The 14918-nt window shown below is 32.4% G+C and overlaps 1 long non-coding RNA gene across 1 annotated transcript; it reads right to left on the bottom strand.

Annotated features, from left to right (window-relative positions):
* Positions 1–2150: 2150 nt before the first annotated feature.
* On the bottom strand, positions 2151–5739 carry LOC133179435 (uncharacterized). Its single transcript, XR_009720121.1, has 3 exons — positions 5666–5739; positions 3594–3659; positions 2151–2291 (listed from the first exon to the last, which is right to left on the bottom strand). It is a non-coding gene; the product is annotated as an uncharacterized LOC133179435 (long non-coding RNA).
* Between the last annotated feature and the right edge of the window lie 9179 nt (positions 5740–14918).

Here is a 14918-nt window from a genome sequence, read left to right as displayed (position 1 = left end):
GGTGAAATAAGCAGTTTCCCATCATTGGAAACCATACGGAAACCACATGGAAACTTCAAGTTTACATCATGTTTCCCAGTGGTTTCCGCAGCGGATGCCAGGTTATTCCGTCAAGTTTCCGTGGCACGGAAACTACAACGCTCCGATTCCATTAGGTATCCCGAACCACGGAAACCTCGGGAAACCTGAAGTTTCCCAAGCCTCCATGTAGTTTCCCGTAATGGGAAACCTGAAGATTCCACTGGTTTCCATAATTAGGAAACTACGTGGAATCGGAGCGTAGTGGTTTCCATGGAATTGGGAAACTGGATGGAATCCTCAGGTTTCCCATGAATGGAAACTAGAGGAAACCATGATTCCTCAAATTTCAATGACTCAGGAAACTACATGGAATTGGAGCGTAGCGGTTTCCGTGTTATGGAAACTTGGTGGAATTATCTGGTGTTCCATAAAAGGAAATTACAGGGAAACTTCAAGATTCCCTTATTTTTCTGAGACGGGAAGCAATGTGGAATTGAGGTGTAATAGTTTCCATACCATGGAAACTACAGGGTAGGTTGAGCATTTCAATTTTGGGAAATAATTGACAGGCAACTGGAAGTTCAAGGATCCCTGTATTTTCCATGGTAAATCTTTCTTTTCTAGAATGTGAAAAGAGAACAGCAGTTTTAAATCAAAATATATATTATTAATTTCCTTGGTAAACTGTGTTTTCTTTTCAAAATCTATTAAAAAATGTATAAAGAAGAAAAAGCATTATCAAATCATATGTTTAATAATTCATTTGACGTACAAAAACATTATTTTAAAATTATATCAAAATAAATAAAATCATATATCTTAGGTAAACAATGTAGTAGTCTTTCACATCTAAGTCCATTCATAAACTTGATTAAATACTCAGTACTTCTTTCAACATTAGCTTCCCTTGTATTTTCTTCACATCATCTGCGATCTGCAATATATTTTAATAAAAAATTATTTTTTGTAAGAATTGTATGCTTGAATATTATTTAGAAATCTGACAAGATCACTCAATGTCCTTTAATGTACCAATATCAGTGATTAGTTTCAGTCTTTAAAGAACTGCGAACGACAGCATTGTTCTCCCGCCTACCTCCAAGTCGATTTCCAAAAGTTAACATATTTGGATGATTTTTCATATTTATATAAATATTTATATGAATTTTCATGAAACATTACTTCTTTGGGAAAACAAAGAGAGATAACTCTATAATTTGGGTAAAACTTGTGTTTTTCACTATAGAAATCAACGGAAAACGGAAAATATTTTTAAAACATCTTTCCCCCCCGTGAAACAAAAATTCCTTTTTACAGGTAATATGGACTGTCATTTTACAAATTCATACCAAAGCTTTTTGTGTTTCACGGGGGGGAAAAATATGTTTACAGACAAAAAACTACAATAATGCTTATTTTTCACCAATTTCAAAGGGTTTTACAACTAAAGTATTGTATTTTTTTAAATAATATATGTTTAATTTTATATGCGTAAAACATAAGAAAAGATTTTAGGAACATTTATTCATATCCAAGAATATTTTAAAATGTGTTGATGCTTTAAAGCCCGATTTCAATGGAAAATATCGTCTACCCCCCTTATTTTAAGAGCTGGAATTAGGAATAATTAACTATTTAATACTGGCATTAAAATTATCAGTCAATTACCATTGAACTGTTCTTTATATTCAACAAGGATTTTACGGTCAAATTGCCATAAGTATTGAATTAAATGGGTGTAAAATGTAGGCGGGAATCGAAAGTTAGCGTGCGTAGTTCTTTAATGACCATGAAATCAGAATAATGAACATTACATAGTACATGCAATGTTTTAAGTCAGATAAATATCAAAGCAGGTATGATTGAGAGTATGACTATCTCATAGAACACTTCTTTTAGTTGAGTCAATTGGAGAGAAATGTGCTCTGGACAAGGATATTACAATTTTTTTTTTCTTATTAAATGACATTAGACCTAGAAATTTGGTTAAAGATCACTACACACCCTTCATCCCATGACACACAATCCAGATCATACCAAGGGAGAAAAATCATGCTCTGGACAAGGACTTTAAATAAAGATATATAGTGTATTTTGATACTGACCTTTGACCTAGATAATTGGTCCAAGGTCACTTTTTACCCTCCATCCACAGGCACTCTACGAGTTAAATTTGAGTGAGATTGGGCTATGAGGAGAGAAAATATACTCAGGACAAGTGATATCAGATGGACAGACAGATCATCCCATGGCATCCACAGAACAGGACCCTAAAAAATCAATGCATATATATGTAAAGCTATATCCATATAAGTCAATATGAATTCATCATATGTTGCATTGCATACACATGCTTTAATCATGTTTAATACCTATGAATAATTTCAAATTGCATGTACACTCAGTTTACATACAAATAATCTAAATTTCATCAAAGACGACCAACATAACAGCCATTCAAGATTTAGTTCATCAACATTCAGTACAAGTTCTATATGCTATACCATATGTACAGACACATACTAGTATTATTTACCTGCATTCTAAATCTTGTTTTATGTCACTGAAAATTAAGGCGATAGCCATTAACCAATTTTAGCCCCAATTTACATACATGCATGTTGTAATGTTTGTTTAAGACTGCCCATTTATAAATATTACCTTATAGTATATTTAGTTAACATATACCTACATTTAAAGCTTCAATGTGTTTCACTGACTATTTTAGAAATTACAGTCATCAAAATACTGACCAGCCAGAAATCAGTAAATGTGCATGTCCTTATTTTTCATTCTTGTATTGTTTCATTTAACATGTTTCAATGTTAAAAAGTTTTAGTAAGTTATAATATTTATTACTTTATCATAGCCATACAGTTGAACTTTGGCATCTCGAACACAGACATCTCAAATACAATAGATACATGTATGTTGAAGTAATTTGGAAGTACTCTTTAAGCATTTTACTCCTGATATCTTGAATCCTCAAATATCTCAAAATATTTTCAATGATTGAATTGAACTTTGAACCATGGCAATAGGACTCAAACAAATATTCATTATTCTTGAAATAAAGTCTACAGGTTACAAAACTATAAGTTGCTCAACATTGATCATATCAATAATATTTAAGAGAGTTGATCATTTCCCCTTTGGGTGAAGGGGGGGGGGGGGGAGGTGGGCTTCCTCTGTACAATTTAGAATATCTTTTACTTTGTGTCAACCTTGGTTAAAATTAGTGGTTCTTGGGAAGAAGTTAAAGATGTGAAAAGCTCACAGATGGATAGACAGTTTGATGGACAAAACACAAAACAAAAGGTGATCAGAAAAGTTCACATGAGTTTTTAGCTCGGGTGAACTAAATTCCTCACTGCAAGGTGTATATTATGCGAGATATCATCCAGACAGAAAATTTTATAGAGAAAAAGAAGACTCCAAGCCATAATTTTACATAATCTCTTGTAGTTTGCAATTGGTATTTCAACATTCCAATTAAACTCAAGTTCTTTTCTTTACATGCAATTGTTATACATGCCTACCGGGTATTTATGATTGAATTAATTACCACTTACCACATGATCACATCTTGATTCATCATACATCTTACTGGTTCTCCTTTAATGTCAGTTTTCTTCTCTCTGAAAGAATATATTATGTACAATTACTATTGCATTCTGATTTCACCTATAAGACCAACAATAAACAAGTGTCCCAGGGGCCACATTGCTCACCTAAGCACTTTGGGTAGGAAAAAATATAAATCAGTTCATTATTGAAAAGTTTAAATATAAAAGTGGTTTGGAGGGGGGGGGGGATTCTACACTTTCTAAGGATGCTTTTGAATTAACATGACACATATTAGCATTGCTGTTCTTAAGAAGAAAATCCTCTTTATTCCTCTGTATAACTATGATCCCCTGTTATGGCCCCTCTATTCTCCTGGGGGGGGGGGGTCATGATTTAAATAAATTATATCTACATTACTTCATCACCCGTGTATATAAATAAGACCAATCAATTTGTTGTTCCTGAAAAGAAGAATTTCTAAGATTTTTCCTATATACTTCGATCGTTCATTGTGGCCCCGTCCTACCCCGGAGGTCATGATTTGAACAAACTTAAATTTATACTAGCTGAGGATGTTTCAACGTAAGTGTCATCTTTCCTGATACAGTGGTTCTAGTGAAGAAGATTTTAAAAGATTTTTTCCTATGTATTCCTATGTAAAATTGATCATCCATTATGGCCCCGCCCTACACTGGGGGTCATGATTTGAAAAAATTTGAATTTACACTACCTGAGGATGCTTCTCTTTCATTGGAATCTTCCATTGCCCTATGGTTCCAGAAAAGAAGATTTTTAAATGATGCCATGAATTTTTCATTTAATTGTAATTATTTCTCTTTAGAAGAAGATATGGCCCTTTATTTGAACAAACTTGAATCCCCCTTACCCAAGGATACTTTATAGCAAGTTTGGTTGAAATTGGCCCAGTGGTTCTTGAGAAGATTGAAATGTGAAAAAAATACGAAAACGACGGCGACAGACAAATTTCGATCAGAAAAGTGCACTTGAGCCTTTGGGTCAGTGTGCTAAAAATGATTTGTTTGATGTACTCCGAATAACCCATCAAAATCACACCTACCCAATCATTTTTTTAAGTATTGAAATTTTATTTCAATTTTTTTTTTTTTTTTTTTTTTTTGGTTTCATTGAAATAAATTTTGTTTCATTATAAAGTTGAGGTTTATTATTTCTCCAAGACACTTGTTTTATGCAGAAATAAATATTAAATCTGTCTAGCTGTCCAGTGTACATAATGAAACATCAATAAATTTCTAATTCTGTGTTTTTGTATGACAAAAATCAATTTGTTAGATACTGCCAAAAAAATCTACCTACCTACCTACTCATTTTGCAAAATGTGGGTCGGAGTACATCAAACAAAAGTATTTTTAATAATGGCCTAGACTTCAACAACTACCAGGGAGGGAAAAAAAATAAACAGACAAAAATTTCAATCAAATGCGGATTCACTTATTTTTATCATTATGCTTCTACGATGTTGTGACCGCCATCAATAACTGATGATTGTAATTTAGATGATTCATTTGCATTACTTGAAATACTATCAAAAATTATCAATATTTGTACATCATGTAGGCTTATTCAATTGTTTTTAACATTTTCAGTAAATCTCTCAGCAGGTCACACATGAGAAATTTTGTCTTTTGAACAGTAAACTGTTTCAATTTACAATCTATCACTTGTTTGTTAAACAGTTACTATATTATTATAGACAGTGCACTTTAAAACCAATACATTTTCCCTATACAAATCATCACTATGCATATCAATAAGGGTTGTGCTATGGCTTTGTAAGATGTATATGTACTCTAGTTACACACAATCTATTTAAATTGTTCTTATGATTCTTCATAATTTGTAATTATATCTGCCACATAAAGGCGTTTTATCTGTGTCGAATTACAATAGTCAGAACTCTCTCTTTCAGCTGTCTTTTAAATTTCCATTGATGATGATGTCCTTCGTGAATAATCTGATAAGTTGAGATCGCGGACACCTTTTGTTTAAATATTAATGACTTAATCGTAATTTAGTAGCAGAAATAATTCATTTATACCTTGTCGTTACATCATAAAAAGTTCCAAAAGTCTAACAAGTGCAAGTTCATGAAGTTGACGATCCGAGAACACATGTATTCAAACCGGATATATGTTTTGTCTGTATTAAGAAGGAAACCATATTCGGTAAAAACATTATTATCCGATTTAACAACAAAAAAAAATCATATACTTTTCATTTATATACATAGAGAGAGAACTATTACAGTAAGCATTCATTTTCACTAAAAAAAAAATAATAATCTAAAATGCAAAACGTACAGCATGGAAAAAGACAAATGTGGTGCCATAGGGTCTAGCTATACAAAGTCTACTATCTATGCATCTTTGATCGTAAAACACTAAATATTGTGTAATTCAAATTTCTCTTTTCGTTTTTGCAATGTGTAAACTAAAATATTTAAAACTTATATATCAAACATTTCAAAATGGCGTCAAAACGAATGTGGTCTTCGATGGGAAAGATTTGTTCTGCCCATTATTACTAATTATTATTTACCGTAAAAAAGTATATAGGGTGAATTCACCATGCATCGGACACCCTTGCACTTCAACAAGTTCTAGTGATATCGCTACCGACCGAATATTATCAAAATGGAACTTAACATGTAGTATGTGGTTAAAATATAAATTTTTGACACAATCGTGCCCTATTTATTGAGAAAATATCATTAAAAACCGATTTTTTCGAAATAAGTCAGAATTTACCAAGGATCGGACAATATTCACCATGCATCGGACATACGATATTTGAACCAGAAAAATATCATACCTTGATCTTGGTGCTTTAAAATTAGTGATATTGAAAGATTTTTATCTTTTATTTAAAAATTAACCTTCTAATTAAATTTGAATGACTATTTCGATCCTCAAATATGAAGAGTTTTTAGTTGCATCAAATCGCCTTAGAAAGGCTTTACAATGCTAGTATAATATGACAACTTTCGCCTTTGTCTCGTGGGTTATAATCATCTAGTTTAAACAAATAAATTGAGTCCACTTCTAGTCATCATATATCGATAATTTGTATTTTCACTGAAAATTTAGAGTTTCTATTTTCTATTTCCGTAAAAAACAGCTGTCATTTGGGTTTTACATGAAAATGGAAGTGATTACCCCTGCATCGGAAAGTGTCCGATGCATGGTTAATTTGTGTCCGATGTACGGTGAAATAAACATACTAGTTAAAAACAACTCTAAAATATATAATACAAACATTGAAGTAAAATTTTTGAAAAATTTCTGTAATATTATCAATCATTGGCAAATTTTACCAAGGTCCGACCCATTCCGTTGACGTCTATTTAAAAGAACGACAACTCTAAAAATTGCAAAATCGTAAAATTCTGGTTACTCCCCTTTGATGATGCAAAATATGACGTAATTTCAAGGCCATTCTTGTGGTATTTTTATCACAACATGAAAATAAAAATCGACATCATTAAAATGTTTAATTCTTCATCTTTAAGACAGAAACAAGTAAAAACATGGGGAGACTCAGGTTCAATGAAAGTTTATTGTTTGAAGTTGTCCGAAGCAAGGTATGTGTCCGATGCATGGTTAACTCACCCTAAAAATATACGTACACTACTAACCAATATTCTGATATTTTGTCTCAGAACATGAAACAATTATTTGGAAAAATAAGTTTTCTTAATCCTTGGTTGTTGATCATTGCATTTTTCACAGTTTTAAAGACACTGGGTGGCGAAAACATCATTAACTTTTCACATTTGCACCTTACACCCGAGTTCTTCTCCGTCTTGCTCAACTCCAAAAATGGCGCCTCGTGAAAATTGACCAATGAATAAAGCCTCTGCAGAGCGATGCATTATGGGAAACAGAACAGGGTAAAGTTTTTATATATAATATAATTTCCCTGTGACGGTGATTATGAGTTCTTATATCCTTAATGAAGTTCTTCTCTGTTCATAGAAAGGGGGGTGCTCCTCAATAAATTTGCTGATAATTAGTATACTATAGAAAACGAAGCGTTTATCTGAGGGTGACCAGAGAAAGTTTATGTGTCTGGTGTGACCCCTCAAATTATATGACTTGGGGGTGGGGCGGGGGCTTGGAACGTAGTGCCCATCCAAACAGAAAATGTCCGCTTGCCCTCTCCCCTCCCACACTACTTTTTCATTAAATTATTCATTATTCTGATTAATGTATAATGTCACAACGGAAGATGTTAAACCTTAATACATGTATACATGTTTTAAAATTGGAAGTTTCAACAGGAACCCTTGAAGGAACTACCGTCAGAAAATGAATAATTGTTGAGGACCGTAGAAAATTGGGGGGGGGGGCATTGTGGACGTGCCATACGTCCCTAATCATATTTTTGCAGTAAAGGAAACAAAGCTTATTTCCTGTTGCGACCCTCAAAATAAACATATGGTGACTCTTTATCTGCTGTTTATTATTTTGTGACAAGAACGTTGTTGTCCTTCGAAGTCTGCCGTAAATTTCGATGGACATTTGGCATGCAAATGAACTATATGACATGTATCCAGAACAATATTTACCGTTCACGGTAGCTCAGTCGGTAGAGCGCTCGCTCCGTGATCGGGAGGTCGTGAGTTCGAATCTCGGCCGCGACAGACCTAAGTCGATAAAAAATAGGTAGCAACTGTTCCTTCGCCATGCGCTCGGCACTTTAGAGTGAAAGTTGCGGGTCTTTCGGATGAGACCTTAAAAACCGAGGCCCCGTGTCACGGCAGGCGTTGGCACGATAAAGATCCCTCACTGCTCAATGGCCCTGAGTGCCGAGTAAAGGTCAAAATTTGAAGCCCTTCACCGGTATATGGTGACGTCTCTATATGAGTGAAAAATTCTCGAATGGGACGTAAAACAATATACAATCAATCAATCAGAACAATATTTATTTTTAGTGATGATGGAAAAGTTCGGCGTCAAAAATTGCTGTTTAGTAAAAGGAATAAGGGTATGATAGACTAGTATATACTTGTGAAAATCAAGGCAAAATAATTACCGCCAAGGACGGTTCAAGAATAATAAAGATTTGATTTTTTTCGCTTGTTTGGCTTTAGATACTTTACTGAACCCCTTCCTTTTTTGGTTTCGATTTTGAGCCTCACTCAGTTATCAATTATAAGAATCAGTGGACAAATTGCTGGACTTTTTCCTTTTTGCTATATTTTACTTGAAACATCTTTGCCTTTAGTTAAAAAAATTCTCACACCGTTTTAATGTATCAGAATTTTTCACATTTAATTTGAAAATTGATTTATAAAAAAAGGAGAGTAAACACAAGGTGAAAAAAAACCCCGAACCAATATCTAAGCAAAGGTAGGGAAAACGTACAGTATTTTAATTTGAAAAACACCGGCCCGTAGAATGCGAAGAGGGGGGGCAAGGGTGAAATTAAATGATTTTTTTGGGCTTGTCAGATTTTTTTGGAAGTCCCCCCCCATTTTGAAACTGTTGTTACAGACATGAAACACATGATAAAAATAAGCCCAGAATTATTGTAGGTACTAGTAACCTACAATCATGTCCATTGCATTCAGAATTTTAGTTGTGACTGGTAACAATTTGTCAATATTTGATCATCTGATTTGTTGGACAATAATGCCCGGTGTTTACTCGTTGATGTGCAGGGCTGTATAAACATGTATACAGTACCCGCATCGTTATTCTTTACAATTCTATCGTGTCCTATCGTGCGTGTATCCTATCGTATCGTGCGTGTATCCTATCGTATCGTGTTTTTCCGTTTATCAGGTTTTGCGTTTTCTATCGTGTTTTCCGTTTATCAGGTTTTGCGTTTATCTTGAAGATCGTTTATCAGGTTCTATCGTGTATCGTGTTTTGCGTTTATCGTGTGCATTTGGAAACCCTCGTTTATTGTTCGAAAATTCTATTCATCGAAGAATATGGTAAATACAATGTACAATGTAATTCTTGGCAGAAAAATACGATCTTTGCCTCGCACGATTTTTATTTATTTTTTTTTTTTGGTTATTAAAGGCGCCTCAAAGATACATGTAAAAAGAAATAGCCCGGATCTGCCGTGATACACAAGACGAGTAAATACCTTGAATTTAATTTTATTAGTTTATCGATTGCATTAAATACTTCACTATATTCAAGAAGTCAATATATATTTTGATTTATTTATTTATTGCTGTTTGAATTGGATCTCTTTTGAGTGGTTATGCCCCCCCTCCCCCTTTCCCCGCTGACTGTGCCTCAACTGGGAATAAGATATTCATAATTTACAAAGTTTTGTCTAATTTTGCCGAAGTTGTCCTATATAAGTTTTGTAACAATTAATACAAAGTCTAATGGCAATAATTTACAATTATTCAGTTCGAAAATCCAATTGTCGTATTGTGAAAATTAATTTCTAATTCATTTGTGTGTGCGTTCTAATATGCTGTAAACAAGAGTATGTAATCATTCAATGGTATTTATTTGATACAAAGTTTAAGTACCCAATAAATATATTCACACACATTGTAAGCTTACAATGTAGCATACACGTGTCTATAGTAGATACAAATTCTTGGTTGACATTACACTCTGTTATCCTTTCTTCATGCATGTAATATTTTCTGTTTAATATATTGTACATATCTTCTCTTCACTGTTTTGTCAGTTATGATAATAAAGTTCATATCACGTTATTGTAAATGTTTATAACACAGGCATGCTTAGAAAATAACGTCATTTCTTGGGGGGGGGGGGGGGGGGTATAAAAAGCAAACAAAAGAGGTTAAAGACATTATTGTTGTTGATGGGCATAATTATTTAAGCATTATGTTTCTATTGTATACTACACATGTTGGTACACTGTAAAATTTTTAGGTATACGTCTGCATGCTCCCTTCTTAATCTTACAGGTCTATAGCATTAGAAATACCAGAGAATAAATACAAAAGAATGGAAATGCGATATGATGCGGATACTACATGTAGATGATGACAGATCTAGTGACCTTTCTTAATTTTATTGAATTCAATTTCTTTCGGTCGGCCTCCTTCCTCATATATACATATACAATGTATGTACTTGGAATATGTAAATAATTTCTATGGGATACGGGATACGGGATATGTGTAACAGATATATTTATATATAGGAGAGATAATTTAATCACAGCCCAGTGCACAGTCTGTGTCAATGCAACTAGCAATTTCAGGAAGTCATTTGTTTAAAACCTAATAAATATAAAATTAATTTATATAAAATATAAACTAAAGCAAATTCGTAAAAACTTTGAGGAAAAAGCGTTAACCTTAAAATGATTATAATGATAATTTTTCACCCCCCCCCCAATTATGACTAATAATTTTTGCCGTTAGATTTGAATTATTAAATACATATTATTACATGTAAAGGCGATTTTGGATACATCGCAGACTTCTAGCACAAGATTTTGAATCCAAGTATGTATTTCATTTTTTTACATGGAGTTCTTGCGTAAAAATAATTGTTATGAATTTTATAAGGTTTTATTTGTTAAAATAATGAATATATTTTTAGCATTTCGTGAATTTATTGCACATGGGTGTAAAAATTTGCTTGTCTACCGAATTTTTGAGCCACCAACAAGTTAAAATCTAAGTAATTCAACGACTCAAAATTCAAATTTAACGATTCGATGGAATCTCGACATTTGTATAATTACACAAACAATTGCCTAATTTCCATCATAGAGTGGAATCAATCTTAAATAATTACAGTTTGAAATTGATGACGATCAATTTTATTGACGAAAAAAAAATCTTTTACAAAGCATCTTTACTTCATATTTTTTATCATGGTAAATTTAATATATTTTATCAATTAGATTTGCGGCTTTGTAAGTAATTAGAATTATCATACTACGATATATCAAAAAGGAATCTTTTCGTCTTGTCAAAAAACGCTTCGCATTTTGAAACAATCCTATCAGGTTTTGCGTTCATCCTATCGTGAAGATCGTTTATCAGGTCTATCGTGTTTTGCGTTTATCGTATTTTGCGTTTATCGTGTTTTGCGTTTATCCTATCGTGCGTGTATCCTGTCCTATCGTGCGTGTATCCTATCGTATCGTGCGTTTATCCTATCGTATCGTGCGTGTATCCTATCGTATCGTGTATCCTGTAAAGAATAACGATGCGGGTACTGTATATATGTGGCTTAATTTAGCCGTTTAGCCAGTACCGTCCTGTATCTTTCATATATAACTTTTTTCCTGTAATTTCTGGTAAGGTTTGCTAGTTAACAACTTTCTAGTAAAGTTTTGCCCCAAATTGAAATTACTTTCATACAGGCCTGTAGTTTGAGTAGACAGTTTTATGTCCAGTTTTTTTTTTTTAAATAAGTAATGTTACATGTCGGCGTATAAAAATCAAGAAATGGACGGCGTACATAAAGAAATGCTTGTACATGTAGTAGTATTGACAATCACCACATCAGTATATAATACCTATATATCGAAAGAAACTATTTTCTCTCCATTTTTTGAAGAAGGGGAGGGCGCTTAAATTTGTAGGGGTAACCTTCTGCTTAACACAATGCACGATTTAAAAGAATATTTCGCTAAGCATCTATGTGTAAACCAATTAATAAATTATTGGGGTTTTTTTCTTCAATGAATTGCCTTAGCATGCAGTTCTTCAGAAGACGTTATTCTGAAGGAAAAGAAAATCATTTAAATAAATATCATAGAATTTTCTTTATTTAGAGCCAGCATTGGTCTTTGTGTACAGAATGGCTAAATTAAATATACGTGCATGTATGCATTTAAGACCAACATTATTGTAATTTCATGCGAAAAATGAAGACACTTACTACGTCAGGGTCTGTGTACAGATATAAAAAAATATAAGTTTTTTAGTTAACACTCATTAATTTTGTATACGAATGTTATTCTGCTGTTTTATCTTATCAATGTCTTACAGGAAACACATTATAGTTGATAATTAATCAACAGTGGGACGGACAACTTCGGAATGGACATTTTTCCGAACTTGCGCACCCTTTTCCTTTAAAGCTATTATCTTAGGATTTTTTTTAAATGGTGGGGTTTTTGTATTTAAATTGATTTATGAAATAAAAAATCCAACATTTTTAGCTAGTTTTTGAGATATTAAGTGGCAAAGATAAAAATCCCATGGGGAAACATGTACTTAAAATTACCCCATGAAAAACCCCACAAAAACCCCATGGGGTTTAAAATTTTCCCCATGGGGGAAAAAAACCCATATAATCTTTCGTGGGGTTTTTAAACCCATATACGACTAAAAATTACATGTGGGTTTTTTTCCCCCACGTTTTTGTTACTTAGGGTAAAAAAACCCATGTAATCTTCATTATATATCTTTGATTTCATGAAAATTGGAATGGAGACATTAATTATTGTCTTGTCTTATTTTCAAACTTATTTCCAAGAAATAATAATTTCAGACATGTCTTCTCCTCATTTTTTTTTCAATATTTTTGAAACCTTGTTAGTAGCAAAATCATTTGTTCTTAGAGATAACAAATTCTGTTTATTAATTAAGGACAGACGATACGTTCCTCAATAATATATAATTTTTTCTAATATTTTGTTATTGAAGTATTGCTACTTTAACATGTTTACTCGCAAAAAATTGAGGTACCTTACCAGGCATTTGTGCAAGATACCAGAGGGTGGTGTTTCCTTTATAATCCTTTTGGAAATAACTTGATTTGCCAATATTATTTTTTTAGCGTGTTGATTTTTTAAAGACAATTAGAAACCAGTTTAGAAATCACAAGGTAATTATAATTTTGAATATTTTTCATAATTTACGAAGATATACAAAACAAATATCTGAGGAACGTATCGTCTGACCTTAATTCATAAATTATCTTGGTATGTCCCACTTCCCTTGGATCCCCAACTCATAAGAAGAGACCGTTGAATCCACCAATAAATTCTTTGAATCTATGTATGATTCATGTTACATAGATATATTTTCTATATGACTTATTCATATAAAGAATAAACTTTCTTATCTTCCATACAGAAGAGTACCATTGCTATATATATTTCAATATTTATTTCATATTTCTTTTTTCCTTCAATTTTCCCCTTGGATCCCCAAATAAACTGGATCCTTGGATCCATCACTTAATTCTATGGAGCTATTTAACTCATTCATGTTAAGCTTAATTAAGTTATGTACGTGTGCTTGATATCATTTTGTTGAAATCAAAAAATAATTTATATTATCAGATAAAAGTATGTTCCTCTCACTTTCAATCAACAGCCTGAACATAAAACATTTATTCTTGAGACCTGATTAACATATTAAAATCATTTACTTTAACATAAATATACTTTTAATATCTCAAACTTTTTAATTCATAAAATATTCCCACTCCCCTCTGATCCCCCTCTCAAAAGATTAGACTCCTGGATCCACCACAAAATTCTCTGGATCTATGTTTGAATATTTTTTTCTTCAAATTAAATCAATACATATGTGATTAGATAAAGTTCTTCTTCCTTTGGATCCACAACTTAATTAAAATTTAATTGATCCTATTATTTGTTATCAAATTGTAAACACATGTAATATCTTTTTTTTCAAATATAAGGATATGCAAATGCTGTTTATAAATTAATTAAAAAATTAGGTCCCATTCCCCTTGGATCCCCCACTCAAAAGAATAGACCCTTGGATCTAGTAACCACTAAATTCTTTGAATCTATATATAATTCAAACCTATATATAATATATGACTCATTCATATAAAGGATAAATTTTCTTATCTCCCATACAGAAGAGTTACATAGCTATATTTCAAATTTTTTTTCATGAATATCTCTTTCTTTTTTTTTAAATTGATAAATTATTCCCCACTCCCCTTGGATCCCTCATTCAAAAACCTGGATCCTATGATCCATCACTTAATTCTTTGGATCTATATAATTCACTTATATTGAGCTTAAAGTTATGTAACTTTGACATTATGCTTAAAACAAAACTTCATATTATAAGAAAAAGCTACATTCCTCTCCCTTTCGATAAAGAGCCATGAACATTAGACATGCCTGATGTTCTCAATTATTCATAGGTTTAACATATATATCAAAAATCATTTATTCTTAAATATAAAATACTTTTAATATCTCAAACTTTTTAATTCATAATATATTTCCCACTCCCCTTGGATCCCCCTCTCAAAAGATTAGACCCTTGGATCCACCACAAAATTCTCTGGATCTATATTTGAATATTTTTCCTTCAAATTAAATCAATACATACA

This window comes from Saccostrea echinata, unplaced genomic scaffold (assembly GCF_033153115.1).
Source record: "Saccostrea echinata isolate AGI-Se365-2 ecotype Australia unplaced genomic scaffold, CSIRO_AGI_Sech_v1 ptg000004l, whole genome shotgun sequence".
Lineage (NCBI taxonomy): Eukaryota > Metazoa > Mollusca > Bivalvia > Ostreida > Ostreidae > Saccostrea > Saccostrea echinata.
This window is presented reverse-complemented; position numbering and strand designations above follow the sequence as displayed.